The sequence below is a fragment of the Podarcis bocagei genome (assembly GCF_964188305.1).
Source record: "Podarcis bocagei genome assembly, chromosome: 10".
Classification (NCBI taxonomy): domain Eukaryota; kingdom Metazoa; phylum Chordata; class Lepidosauria; order Squamata; family Lacertidae; genus Podarcis; species Podarcis bocagei.
The window spans coordinates 67,591,482-67,607,019 of record NC_138135.1 but is presented as its reverse complement, the minus strand read 5'-3'; positions in this window follow the sequence as shown (position 1 = coordinate 67,607,019).

Here is a 15,538-nt window from a genome sequence, read left to right as displayed (position 1 = left end):
GGTTAATTTAACACCAGTAGCAGGACAGAAACCCACGGTTATGATTAACCCTAAATTGAATAGAATCGAATTTGCTGATAACTTCTAGTTCAGCAATTTCACGCTGGAGCCTTCTTCTGAAGTCTCATTGTTGAAGCACAGTGATTCAGAAACCAGTGGGATGACTCCCTCTCCCGCCGCAGGGCACTCTGCTTTGAAACTCAAAGTTACCAAGTGCCAGTGTGAAATAGCTATACTGGAAGTAATCAAGAAGTTTGGGTTCTATTTGTTTGGGTTTGAATAGAGAAAATGGTTTCCTGGCACACTAATAGTGTTAATTAACATAGTGAAACTGTGATGATTTGTGCTGCCACCAACTACTGCTGTGAATAGTCATTCGGGTTATTTTGAGCTTTACAAAACTGTCACAGACTGTACTTCTTGTTGTTCGTCAGCATTGCGTTCCATTCCCACCCCCTCACTGGCGCAAATATACATGAAAACTGAGGATTACAGACATCGGATGAAGTGGACTTGGGTCCATGAAAGCTGATGCTACGACACATTTTCAGCAGCAAACCATGTTCTCACACTGGTCCTGAAGTGTTGCCATCTTAAGTTCAGATTTGTCTCCATTTAGTCTCCCTTGTGGGGAACGACACACCTTTCCTTACTTTTCACACAGTAGACGGACTTTGTTGGCAGGTGATGGCGCAATGGAAAATGAGGAAATCTGAGGCAAAGAAGTTGCCTTAAACTTGCCTTTCAGAGTAATAAATGCATAATACTTCACTATGCATAAAAATTGGCCATCAGTTCTAATGCAGGTCCTTCAGGAATTACCAGTGCTATTTTTCTAAAAAAATAATAAAAAATAGGTGCCAGAACTTGTCTTCTTCTCTTATAATTACAGTGGTGTCCACCTGGAAGGTGCCAGAACTGAGTTCCAGTGAGTTCCTGCTTTAAAAAGACCTGGCTAATAGTAATTATTGTTGTTGTTGTTGTTGTAATTATTATTATTAATTCTCCGCCCATCTGGCTGGGTTTCCCCAACCACACTGGGTGGCTCCCAACAGAATATTTAAAACATGATAAAACATCAAACATTAAAAACTTCCCTAAACAGGACCGCCTTCAGATGTCTTCTAAAAGTCAGATAGTTGTTTATTTCCTTGACATCTGATGGGAGGGTGTTCCACAGGGCAGGTGCCACTGCCGAGAAGACCCTCCACCCACTTCTTAGGCTTATTTAAGAACTGTTGGGTAGATGTCATTTTGACCTGGTGTGTTGTTTTATTGTCTTACTTAATCGTATAAATTCTTTCCTTGTCACCTTTAAGGGACTGAGTTCTTCAGTAAGTCTCTGCGGAAAAAATAAAAATCAGCTCAGGGGTTATCTGTCCAAGATCTTCTGCTCGAAAGACAGATGCAAATAACTCACTCAGCTTCTCTTTTCTATTCTTCTCTCTTTTCTTTTTCTCACTTGTTCCCCACTCCCTTCCCTTCCCTTTGTATTTATCTTTGGCACCCTCAACAACAACAAAAACATTAAAAAGCAGGGAAGGAAAAACTTGTAAGAAATTAAAATAATTTGTTCATATACTTGATGTGGAGGCTATGAAAGAATGTATCACTGGCTATTTTTATTTTCTGAATTAATATGACTATTATTTATACCACATTATTATTAATTATTATTATTATTATTATTATTATTATTATTATTATTATTATTATTATTATTATTATTAAAAATAAAGAAGAAAAGAATTCATTTTGTTTCTTCTCATTCTCTCCCCATTCTCCTTTAGCCATTCTTTGATTCCTTTGTGGATTAATGCTCCCACAACCTCTCTGACCGCTTTCCTGTTTCTGATATATTGAAAGATTTTTAGTGTATTCCTCAAACTCGTTTTTCACTTGTCTTATCATCACTTACATTTGTTTGTTCTCTGGGAATAATGATCCAGCAGAGGTGCTTCCCGGGGGATACCGAGTAACCTCATTATATGACTACGCTTCTATTTTTGCTTTGTTTCTTTTAAAAAAGAAAAAAAGAAAAATAGGCAGGATCTTATTAAAGATTTAGCTGATAAATTTATATCAGTGGGCCTGTGTAAAGTATTGGAGATGTGGGGAGTTGTCAATCAGCAGGGAGGGCAACGGGGAGCGAGGATGGCAACAACAGACCCTTTCTGAAAGATTAAACAGTTTAATAGCCTAAAGTCAGATTCCGACTGCACTCATCTCAGTGGTTGTTTTGCCTCTGACTTTGATGAAGCCAGGATGTTACCCCTGGCAAAATCTTTAGCAGGCTCTGCAAGCTTCTTTTGATTCTGACTTTGCTAAATACACATACTGGGAGCTGCTTGGATGTAAAATAAATACATTGCGGTGAACAAACCATAGGGAAAGTATCCTATTAGGAATATATCCGGATCACCATTTTCTGTCCTGGAACTCATAGCCTTTGAATAGGAACAAAAGGATTGTGCCACTGATTGCAAACAAAAAACCAACGTAATTTGGGGAGGTGGAAATCCAAGCAGGGGGAAAAAATGCATATATAGTGATGATCCCTGTAAAATATGACAGCCACTGAGAGAAAAATGCTAACCAAATTTAAATATCAATAGAGCAGGTATGTCTGGTGGCTAGACCCTTGCTCCAGTTGCCATAAAGCATTTCCATACCCAAGGCAAAGTTACTGCATTAACCCAGAATGAATCTCAACTAGCTGTAGTTCACCTAATGTGGACTGGGTGCAGTGGCGTAGCGCAGGTTGCCAGTGCTCAGGGCAAGGCAAGTAACCCGTAATTTTAAAAATCACGCAACCCAGCTATCAGTGCCACACACATCACAGAGACGAGGCAGGTAGGGAAGGAGGACAAGGCTATCTAGGTGCCCATTGCAACCCGTTTATTTGCCCTTCATGTTGAAAAAACTGTGTACGGTGGTGCCCCGCAAGACGAATGCCTCGCAAGACGAAAAACTCGCTAGACGAAAGGGTTTTTCGGTTTTGTGTTGCTTCGCTAGACGAATTTCCGTATGGGCTTGCTTCGCAAGACGAAAACGTCTTGCACTTTTTTTTAAAGCCGCTTGAAGAGGCGCAGTTGCGACGGACCGTGCTTCGCAAGACGAAAAACATCGCAAGACGAAAAGACTCACGGAACGAATTATTTTCGTCTTGCGAGGCACCACTGTATAATGCTCAAACACTGGGAGATTTTCTGTGATATGGGGGAGAGCACATTATTTTTTATTACTACTTTCTTTTATTTTATTTTCCCTTTGAAATTTTATGCCTCTAAGAATTTTGCACCCATGGCCTCTCCCATGCTACACCACCACTGACTGGATGCTTACACCAAGGCCTCTTTCCAGCATTCGGTTCAATTTACAGGAAGGACTTTTGACTCTTAAACTCTAGCTGCTTCCTCGCGGAAGAGAAGGCTCATTCAATCCCTTTTGGCACTGGGTCACCGTCCCGGTGGTGCAGCTAGGGGCTGGACCAAATGGGCCCCCAAATGACTAACCAGGCAGTGACAAATAATGGGGTCCATTTCATACAAGCCCCGTGTCAGTACTTAGAGTGGCATGAGAATGTCATGTCCGCCTCTGCTGGAAAGGACCACCCAACCAATCTCTCTGGGGCAGTGTGGAGAGAGGTCCCAGGCTGCCCAGACAACTGTTAGGAGTTTCATTCTCTCTTGTGCTGTAGAATATGTGACTACTAGATCACATGCTCTGTGAGTTGACATTCCATTCTTTGGAAGCATAGGAACAGAAGGAACTGTACGCCACTTCCGTCTTCTTTGTTCTTTGTTATATGTTCTGTTGTGCTCTCTCAGAGGAGAAGAGACATGCCATGATTGCTCTGTTCTTTATTTTGATCCTGTAAATAACCTTGCCAACAAAGGTCCGTATAATAAAAGCCATGGTTTTCCCAGTAGTGATGTATGGAAGTGAGAGCTGGACCATCAAGAAGGCTGATCGCTGAAGAATTGATGCTTTTGAATTATGGTGATGGAGGAGACTCTTGAGAGTCCCATGGACTGCAAGAAGATCAGACCTATCCATTCTGAAGGAAATCAGCCCTGAGTGCTCACTGGAAGGACAGATCGTGAAGCTGAGGCTCCAATACTTTGGCCACCTCCTGAGAAGAGAAGACTCCCTGGAAAAGACCGTGATGTTGGGAAAGATGGAGGGCACAAGGAGAAGGGGACGACAGAGGACGAGATGGTTGGATAGTGTTCTCGAAGCTTCCAGCATGAGTTTGACCAAACTGAGGGGGGCAGTGGAAGACAGAAATGCCTGGCATGCTCTGGTGCATGGGGTCACGAAGAGTCGGACATGACTAAACGACTAAACAACAACAAATAAATCACTAAACCCAGATGCTACATATACTCAGTCTCAGCTTCTGCTAAGCTCTGCTGCTTCCTTGAACGTCCGGAGGAGTGAATGCTGTGCTATGCGTTCTGGACCGGTGCCGGGAGAAGTCCGTTTCCTACCCAGAAGCACCACCACCAACAACAAGAGTCCCCTCTCGGCCTTGTTGATATGGCCCAAAGCTACTCATCAATGAATACTGAGCTAGGTAGGCAATGACTTATTCATTTCAGGCCATTTCTGTGCCACTTAATATATAAAATATCTCTAAGCATAGAACAACAGATTACAAAAAAATCCCATCAATATGAGCTACTGGGAAAATCTGTTAAAAAACTGAAAATGCAACAGTATACATATTATAATAGTATAAGACAGCTGTGTTCCTAAACGCTACCACCCATCTGCTTCCTAAATCTCAGAATCTAAGCCCTACGGAGGTTTGGGGAGCTAGGCTTATGGAGCCATCCTGATAACAGGCCGATATAGACAGCAGAGTATGATTAACAAATTGCCCGGCCCTCTGCATTTGAAAGAGAATGTGTGAACAAACCGCATACCCCTCGAGCAGCAAATAGTTTGTCATACCTGAACGATCCAACTGAATATACAATGAAGCTGAGAGAGATGAGATAAGGAAGCCTGCAAGAGCCACAAACAAGCGTATGTCATTCGGGGAGAAACTTCCCACAACAAAAGCCTAGCAACCTGGCACTCTGAGGGATCCGGGAAGTGTTTTTCTTTCTTTCTAATCCTCAGCATTGAACTCAGCTGCTCCTTCTTCTTTTTTTTTGGGGGGGGGGAGGTGAGAATTGCAGAACAAGTCTGGAAAATAGACTATGGATTTCCAGCGTGAGTAATGGGTGCCAATTGAAAAGAGGTTCCTCTAGTTATTGGTAAGGTGAAACAACAGGCGTTAACTGATGGTGGGAAGAGGCAGCCGGCGAATGTGTTAGCTGTAGACTTGACAGCCCTAATCCACGAACTGATGAAGCAAAAATGTGCTGATTTAAGACAGTTTTGCCCCATTGATTTTCAAGGGCCAATCCACAGTGTAGTTAAGCCAAAGAAGTTAAGCTGCTTTCGGTTCTCTATGATAACAGGCCTTTGTGGGGTTGGGTTAATGCTCACAGGTTCCAGACTATAGGAGAAGGCATGAGCCATTAAAGGAACGTCCCTCATCCCCAGCCCAAACTATTGTCTGCTATGTCAGCACAGCTTAATTAGTAGGATGAAAGGAGGAGCATGATTTAGTCCTCTTTGAAATTATATCCTTGGAATGAATGGCAAATTTTACATTTCAGGTCTTCTTTCCTACCTGATGTTTGTTAGTTGTTGTAGTTTTATTTGTTTACTTTGTTTGGTTTCATTGGTTGTCTACCGTATGGTTACCAGACATCCCCATTTCCTGGGGACAATTCCCGGATTTACAAATCTGTCCCCAGACAAAATCCATCTCTGGAATGTCCCCGGATTTCATTTAATGTCCCCAGATTTATATTTTAAGTGTTGTAGATTTATTAATAGGGAATGAATGTTGCGTGATGGGTTCAACAGCACAAGACACATCATATGGGGACTTCCGGTGAGGCAAAATGGCGGGCGTCACAGCAGCGGGCAGCTCCTGAAGCCAGCCAGAGCCAACTATGCTACCAGGCTGGCTCCGGGCTGCTAAGACTGCTTCTGACACCACCACTGCCGAGGGGGAAATGAGGACACCCGGCGCATCAACTGGGGGAACCCAAATCAAGCCGGGTGCGAGACCACCCAGCCACCCAGCCAACTGCCCAGCGGCACTCTGAGGCCAGGAAAACCCTGGAGCCAACACAGGGAGAAAGGGGAGAGGAGAAGGAAGAGAGAGAAAGAGGAAGGAGAAAAAAGAGGGGAGCCCCGAATTTGCTGAGCCGCTGCTACCACCACTGCTGAGGAGGAGAGGTAGGAGAGCACCTGGAGGGCAAGGACATGTGGCCAACCCCAGGCCTGACCCGTGTCTACTCCACGACGGCTAGTGCTCCAAGAGAGCAGGCTGGGGCCCAGAGGAAGGCTGCACGACAGAGGAGACCGCAGAAGAGAAGATATTACTTCTTACTTATTATTTTTAAATAACTTTTTAAAAATAACTTTTTCTCTCTCTTTTTTTTAAAGAAAAAGTGTCCCCGAATTCTTTGAAAAAAATCTGGTAACCTTAGTCTACCATTGTCACTTTAGGCTGACTTCTAACTCTAAGCGGTAGGATTATGGAGAATTGAAATGATTCTGGTTTTTAAATGATATTTTATTGTATTGCATTTTGTTGCTGTATTGAATGCGTTATGCAAACTGCCTTGGGATGGATTTCATTTCTGAAATGCGCTGCAGACATTTATTAAACAAACAAACAAATAAATATTGGCTAGTAGAAATATGCTTTTTAAATGTTATTCTAATTGAGAGATTGCAAGCTAGAGGAAATAATAATTAATCCTTTTAAAATACAGGCTTGGGAGAATTCTTCCAGAAAATAATAGCCTTATATTCTGTTTAATGCTTTCTCAATATGAATGAATTCCAAGCATCACAGTGCATCTCAAGGTGTTATAGCATTTTCTACGCCATCCACGCAATTAGCCTCTAGAATCAAGCACCAAAGAACATCAAATATTGGTTTCTTACAGTTCCACTTAATAGATTTGAGTATGTGTGTTTAAAAGGACAGTCATGACACTGATATGAAGTTCAAGTTCACTTTCCCCCACTATTATTAGCGATATAAGGCTTGTTCTCATAAGCCGCCTTGCTCAGAAAATGAAAGTTTGAAAAATTCCACAGTGGGGTACCAGTTAGAATTTCTTCAGAAATTTGCTGAGTGCAAGGTTTATTTAGTTTACTGAGTTTAACCCTTCTTTATTGGGGGGGGGGGTGTAATGCTGGAACACAACAACAGCATGATTAATTGATTAATTAATTAATAATACAAAATAATACAAAAATCACACAAACCACAGCCAGGAACAGAATAGGCAGGCTTCCCACCTTCCTATGCTTATAGTTAAGCCCAGTAAAGGATGTCATAGGTTTTTCAGTAAAGACCCACACTTGGAAAGATTGCAGAGTGCAGACCATTTGTAGAATGAAGTAAGAAAGCTCACAAACACCCCTCTGCCTGTTAGAATTCCTACTCCATGATTGCAGTCATGGGATTGTTGTCTATCACATGACGGTATATGTTTTGATTCCACAAAGTGAGAAGTGACGGAGACAGGAAGTTTGTGTTACTGTCTTCCGTGAAGTGGGACTTTTGTCCTTTGTTCACTCTTTTTTTTTGCTGTCTGATGCTAGAGAGAGAGAGGGAGCCATGTTGCAGTGCTCTGTGTGTGTTTATATGTAAATAAAGTAGATTAGCCAAAATGCTGAGTTGCTGAGATCTGTTACGCAAGCTGCGAAGACTCTGCAGATCCTTAAGTGTGCCTATGTCTGTTGGCATTGGTCGCTGTGATGTTCAGGCTGAAGAAAGCTTTTGAAGCTCCCGAACGATCGATCAGGAGGGGGAGAACATGCCAGTTGAGCATGTGTCTCTTCCAGGGTCCTACTCAACTGTAGGACGAGCTCCTGACATTGCCACCTCAGAAATAAGGTAAGCACAACAAAACTCTGTGTGATGGCCTGGGAATCTGATTCAGAAGCTGAACCTGAGGAGTCCCAGCCTGCACAGGAGTCCCCGCCTCCAGGGCTGGCTGAGCCGGGGCAGGGGCTTGAATCTGAAGGGCCTGCACCTGTGCCGGATCCTCAGGAGCAGACACCAGATGAATCCACTCTGGCTCCGGAGGTGATTGAGGACCCATTGCCTGCAGGTGTGCCTCTCCCAGCCCTGTCAGGGGAAGGTGAGGCTGCCTCTGGGTCCAGTAACCCTCCAGCCTCTCCTGAGCTGCAGAGGCTCAGGGCAGAGAGGCGGAGGGAACTGGGTTCTCTCAGGAGGAGGGCTCACCTTAAGGCCAGGAGAGGCGGGTCACCTGTGGGCCGGGACCGCCCCTGGCCTCAGAGGAGATAAAGGCCAGTCAGCCCGGTCCCAGGTTGTGGGAGCAACGTCATTGGAAACCTGTTTCCAGCACCCAGACCTGTTCTTCCGGAGTTCCCAACCATGCCCGGCTTCTTGCTTTGGACCCCGCTTCGATCTTGGTGGACAGTCTCCAGACCCTCGACCCAGGACCGGACTCTGACCACACCCTGCCATCCAATCATGGGAACTTTACCCAATCTTTCTCTTTGCTTTGATAATTTTTTGAATGCAGTTTCCTTTCTCATTCATTGATGGAGAAGGGCCTGGGAAAATATGGCAGGGTTATTGGCACGGCATCAGTGGGGTTGAAGCTGTAACATCCACTCGCGGAAGGCAAGGCATAGCAATAGGCTGCCCGGCTGTTGCACAGCGTGGATCTGAACGCAGACCCGCTGTGACAGGGATGGGTTGACAATGACTCATCTGACATCTGCACAACTTCCTAAAGTTATTTCAGCCACTGTGAAGGCAGAGGCATTGGCACAGCCCTATGTACCTGGGGTATGGCAGATGTTTCAGTTCCCTACATTATATGTCATTGAGACTGACACATATTAGAGAACTGATCCATCTGCTAAGCATAGGCTGCCAGTGGAGATACATCAATACAATCTAATCTGGGTTCTTCACAGGTTTATATAGCTGTAGAAGCTTGTAGAAGCTTGCTTACGTGTGTGTGTGTGTGTGTGTGTGTGTGCGCGAGAGAGAGAGAGAGAGAGAGAGAGAGAGAGAGAGAAGACTGCAATGTCTTGTTCCACAGCTACAGCCATGACAAGGATGGAAAAACAAAGAACATTTAGAGGGTCTGCAAAAAGAAATGTTATTTTCCATCTTACTGTAGGCTTCATTTCATTTTGAAAAACAAAATTTTGTTTTACTGTTTATTGTTGTTTATATTTTGAATATGGAAGCACTGAATGCCGTGGTGAGACTCCTCGCCGCAGGATCACATTCATCCAGTACATCCGGTGGAGTACAAGGTCATGTTCAAGGTGCTGCTTTTGACCTTTAAAGCCCAATGCGGCCTAAGACCCTCATACCTACGGGACCGCCTCTCCTGATATGCCCTGTAGAGGACCTAAAGGTCCATAAATAACAACACTTTGGAAGTCCTGAGCCCCAAGGAGGTTAGATTGGCCTCAACCAGGGCCAGGGCCTATTCAGCTCTGGCCCTGGCCTAGTGGAACACTCTGTCACAAGAGACTAGGGCCCTGCGGGATTTGACATCTTTTGGCAGGGCCTGCAAGACGGAGCTGTTCCGCCTGGCCTTTGGGCTGGAGTCAGTCTAACCGCCCCCCCCCCCAATTCATTCATTCATTCATTCATTTGATGGAACCCTTTATATGGGATTTTGTATATAAATTTTACCTTGGCTCTTTTTGCTGGCCCATGTAGGACCAGCAGGGATAGTTGGCCCCGGTGAATATTTGACATTTTTTCCCCTTATGGCTTTGATTTATAGGCTACCACTAAAATGAGGCTGCATTTTAAGCTGCATTCTAATTTATATTTTAATCAACTGTTTGTTTGGGTTTCTTGTTTGTTTTGTTTTGAATGTTTTTACTGTATTTATATTTGGTGTTAGCCGCCCTGAGCCCATTCTTGGCCGGGGAGGGTGGGGCATAAATAAAAATGTATTATTATTTAAGTGTTTAGGATCTCTAAAGGTTTTGATCCAGCTCTGAGCCCTCAGGATGACTGAAACATCTAAGCAACCACAGAGTATATAAAAATCTGACAGTATTGATCTTTGAGACCTTTGCGAACTACTCAAGCTCCTAGAAATCCCCTTTTCCATATAAGGCATCATAATCTGTTTGTCTGCTATTTGCCAGGATGGGCCAAATTTTGTCATGCTTGCCAGCCAAGCTCTTCGGTCACCTTAAGCCTGTCCTCTTTTATTTTGCATCCATGATTATTCTTTCAAGGATGTCAGTTTTAGCACCCCTGCTCCTGTCTCTTAAGACTGTCTAATTCCACATCAGTGGAGTTTAGTTAGTTAGTTAGTTAGTTTTGTTTTATAAGCAGTGGGGACTCTTGCATCTTGGCACAATATAAACCTTCAAATAATCCTGCCTAACCTATGAGATACAGTCCGTATAGTTAAAGCTATGGTTTTCCCAGTAGTGATGTATGGAAGTGAGAGCTGGATCACAAAGAAGGCTGATCGCTGAAGAATTGATGCTTTTGAATTATGGTGCTGGAGGAGACTCTTGAGAGTCCCATGGACTGCAAGAAGATCAAACCTCTCCATTCTTAAGGAAATCAGCCCTGAGTGTTCACTGGAAGGACAGATCCTGAAGCTGAGACTCCAATACTTTGGCCACCTCCTGAGAAGAGAAGACTCCCTGGAAAAGACTCTGATGTTGGTAAAGATGGAGGGCACAAGGAGAAGAGGACGACAGAGGACAAGATGGTTGGACAGTGTTCTCGAAGCTACCAGCATGAGTTTGACCAAACTGCGGGAGGCAGTGGAAGACAGGAATGCCTGGCGTGCTCTGGTCCATGGGGTCACAAAGAGTTGGACACGACTAAACGACTAAACAACAACAACCTATGAGATTAAGTGAAATCACTTCTTTCCCCTTATTCCAGCTCTATTCCACCCCACTTCTCACCTGATAAAATATTCTCTTGGGGAGAATATTCAGACAGTTCTCCTCCCTCTGACAGCAGTCCCTAGCTCTTAAGGCAGCAGCTCTTTCATGCAGCTGTATTTGGTCTGCTGGCCTGCATGGCATCTGTCCCGTCATAGCATTTCCATCTCCCAGACTCACATATTCTGTTTACTTCAAATTTCCATTTGAAGTTTCCGCCCCTGATTTCATCTTCTGCCCAATGACTCATCTAGATAGCCATTTGCTGGTGTCCATCTGTCTCAGGAGACAATAGGAGAGTGCACCTTCAGGGGCAAAGTCAAACTGTTGGAGAGTTACAAAGCCTTCTGTGGCTGTAGAGACTGATATGGAAGAGAAATATTTTATTGCAGGTGGAGCCCCCTCCAATACATTGGCTTGCTGTGGGGTGACATCCCCTCCTGTCCTATCACATGAAGTGCCAGACCGTGTCCTCATTCCTTCTATGATTATGTGTTTTGTTAATAAAACCCATCCAAAAGAAAGGAAACTTAAGTGTGAATTCCTTAGAGCAGAACTTTCCAAACTGTGTTGTGACACATTAGTGTGTTGACTGCAGTGAACTTAAAAATGGAAAGCGTAATGCTGGTGATCAACAAAAGAGATTTAAAGACTCTTTCAAGGCAAATCTTTTAAAATGTAGTTTACAGACTGACAACTAGGAAACACTGGCCTGTGAGCGCTCCAGTTGAAGAACAGTCTTTACCAAAGGTGTTGTGGATTTTGAAGACGCTCAAACTCTGGACAAAAGGGAGAAACGTGCTAAGAAGAAGGCACATTTGGCAAACCCTTACCGTGATCAAATCCCGCCCAGAATCCTATGTCCCCACTGTGGAAGGACGTGTGGATCCAGAATTGGCCTCCACAGCTACTTACGGACTCACTGTTAAGACAATCTTACTTGGCTGCAAGTGATCACCAAAGAAGAAAGGAGAAGAAGTAGGTGTGTCACATGAAAGTTCCCCACGCTCTTCTGGGGCTGGAAAGGTAAAACTGGTAAAACTGAATTACTGTGTCACGAAACAATGCATGTCTAGAAAGTGTGTCACCTACATGGAAAGTTTGGAAAGTTCTGCCTTATAGCTTCAGTTGACAGTTGTTTACCAATTGGTTTTCCTGCAGCCTTGTTTCAACAGGGGATTTCCTCAAAGCATTCATTTGGCCCTTCAACATTTGTCTGTGAAATTACCTAGATTTGTTTATGATAATTCTTAACATTTGATGTTCAATTATAGTCTCCCAGAGCTGCCTGAACTCAGCTTTAGAAATCTATTTATCCTGAAGACTACACATCAGACATCATTAGCTGTGTCAAAAAAAAATTAAAACACACACACACTTTGTTAATAGCTTTTGTTGCTCCTATCATAGAACGACCCAATTAGCATGACTTTCTCTTGTGCTTTGTACTGGTGTTTGCTTTGGAGTTTTTCTTCGTTGAGAGGCTTATTTACTTCATAGCTCTCCATACAAATAACATGAATAATCCTGAGATGCATCAAAGATAATTTAGGTGGTCGATATCAACAGATTCGCTGCTCAGCTTGCAGGAGCAGCGAGTAATGGGCGACTCTTTCTCTCCTCTGATGGATACAGCACCCTTTAATCACATTTAGCAGCAGAAACTATACAAAGGCCCCTTTTTTATGGAAAATTTTTTCTTTTATGTAACCTTGCATAATGCAGTGCAACACCACATACTTTTAATGATTATCCGGGAGATTAATGGTTGGATATATAAAGCAATAATAATTAAAGCATGTTAGGCTTTGGAATGATGGGCTTTTAGTCATTTGGCAGTCTTTTGAGCCAAATTACCTGCTGGCACTGGGGGGGGGGGGAGAGGCAGCAGTTTCCTCCAAGTTCTGTCAATGCAAACGTTTCATCTTAGACTGTATTCTGGCTGCCAATTCCTTATTGCTTATGAATGAGGACATTTCTAAGGAATGCCTAAAATTTATGGAGCCCTTTTTATAGGCATACCTGTGACTAATTTTAAATAGACATTTGGGGAAAAAATTATTTTGAATGATGCATGAGGAAGGAATAACACATGGGGCCATGTAATTACCTAGGGCACAACCGCAGAGAACCATTTCCCCATGAACCTGATTCTGTGCCGCGATCAAAATCGAGCCTCTGAGTCACATAGATCAAATATCATCGGATGCAAAATAGGAATAGCAAATATTTGATGCTGATACTGAAATTCATTTCCTCTTTAAAGAGACAAAGGGGAGAAATTACATAATTATGGGATAGCTCGAGACAACAGCAGTATTTTGGCCTTTGCTATGTCTGGTTGTGGCACATTTGCGATTGAATCAATGATGCAGCCAGCCTCCCCACCATGTCAGGATATCCCATAGTAGGATGGGGATCGATCAGGAGTCTGTATAACTTGCTACACAGACTTCCTAAGTGGGAAGGAAGCAGCCAATGAGGAGACAGGCCCCTCTGTTCTGTAAAGACCAGGGATGAGGGTGAGCGAAGAATAGGAGAAAACCAATAGGATACAGTAATCCTTTATCACTTGAGGTCATAAGCAAGGCAAGCAGAGGGGGAAATGGCCAAGGCTTTCCTTATTTCCCCCAGTACTACTGGGAACATAGGCAGCTGGATAGCATCCAAATATGGCTGCCACTATGGAGGGCAGTGTTTACAATTTACTATATTCAATCAATAGCTTGGTTTGCACGCCATGCTTATCCAAACCATGGTTTAGCAGTCACTTTGCCCTTCCTCAGTCCTCTTTGGTTTCCATGCCACATTGAGCTAAGACAAGGTTTGGCGTCGCATGTCATCAAAACCTAGGCTCACAGTTAAGCTTTCTCCAGGCTAGTCATGAGCTGCAACCAAGAACAAACCTTGGCTGGTTTGACATGTTTGAACCAGGCCAATGTATTGATCCAGTCAACAGACCTCACAAGAAAAATATACGTGTAACATACCAAAATAAATATCAAAATAACATCAAAATAAAATACAAAATCATCCAAAAAAAATTGTTAACAGGTAGCTACATAAGTATGGTTACATTTGTTTACATAAAGTTTAGATGCTGAGAGTAATGAAGATATCTAAACCTTACATAAATATCAGCAAGCTTCTGTACTACCCTTAATATGATCTTCAAGAAACAGGATTAATTTACTCTTTCCAAATAGCTCAATAAAAGTTACAAAATGGTAAGGTGGCTTAATGTTTTAATTTCCTCCAAACCTCCCCTACATTTGAGATATTGCACTGAAACTTGCTGGAGAGAATTCTTCTGCATTTCAGATTCCTCCTGTTCCACAAATATTTGGCTTCAGTGTAAACAGAAGTTGAGTAAATGCCAAATGAGAAAGATGAGTAGGTCTTCCTGGCTACTGAAAGGACATTTGGAAAGTCCGCATGTTGAATAAATAAAGATCTACCCTTGTCAGGACCATAGAGAGAGAAAGAAAGAAAGAAAGAAAGAAAGAAAGAAGGAAGGAAGGAAGGAAGGAAGGAAGGAAGGAAGGGAAGGAGATAGCAAGAAATGTTGTAATTTAGTTTCCTAATCCATGAGTTTACATATGATCCTATGATTACATACAATTACATGATTTTAATGAACCAATGACAAAGAAGCATGAGAGAGCATGAGGAACATTTTTTAAAATAAAGCGCTAAAGACCACTACCTGACTTCTATAGAATTGAAATCACCTCCTAGTATCAGAGCTATGGCTATCACACTGTTGGGGACACCAAATATAGTCCTTAAGAAATTTGCCTGAAATTCAAGATCCAGCTTTGAATATTGTATAAATGCCGAGGAAGTGATTTATAAAAATAACTTGCATTACTGAGAGGACATAATGTAGAGAAGATGCGGAATTACAACCACACTTTTATGCATGTTTCTGGTAACATAATTCCCAAGAGATACCCATAAGGAAGAATAAAACATAATTCCCAGATACGGCATGAGGAAGTTAGCTGCACTGCATGCTCATCTATAAAATGATTATATTTATTATTACTCTTTGAGAATTCTAATGCAATTCCTGACACACTTAATTCTTCATTCTTACAATAGGTGTAAGAACTGAGGTCCATCTCCGAGGGTTTTCTGGCGGTTCCCTCACTGTGAGAAGTGAAGTTACAGGGAACCAGGCAGAGGCCCTTCTTGGTAGTGGCACCTTCTCTGTGGAATGTTCTCCATTCAGATGTCAAGGAGATAAAGAACTACACACTCTGAGAAGACCCTGTATTGGGAAGTTTTTAATGTTTGATGTTTTACTATGTTTGTATATGTGTTGGAAGGGGCACGGGTGGCGCTGTGGGTTAAACCACAGAGCCTAGGTAGGACTTGCCGATCAGAAGGTCAGCAGTTAGAATCCCCACAACGCAGTGAGCTCTTGTTGCTCGGTCCCTGCTCCTGCCAACCTAGCAGTTTGAAAGCACATCAAAGTGCAAGTAGATAAATAGTTACCGTTCCAGCGGGAAGGTAAATGGCGTTTCCATGC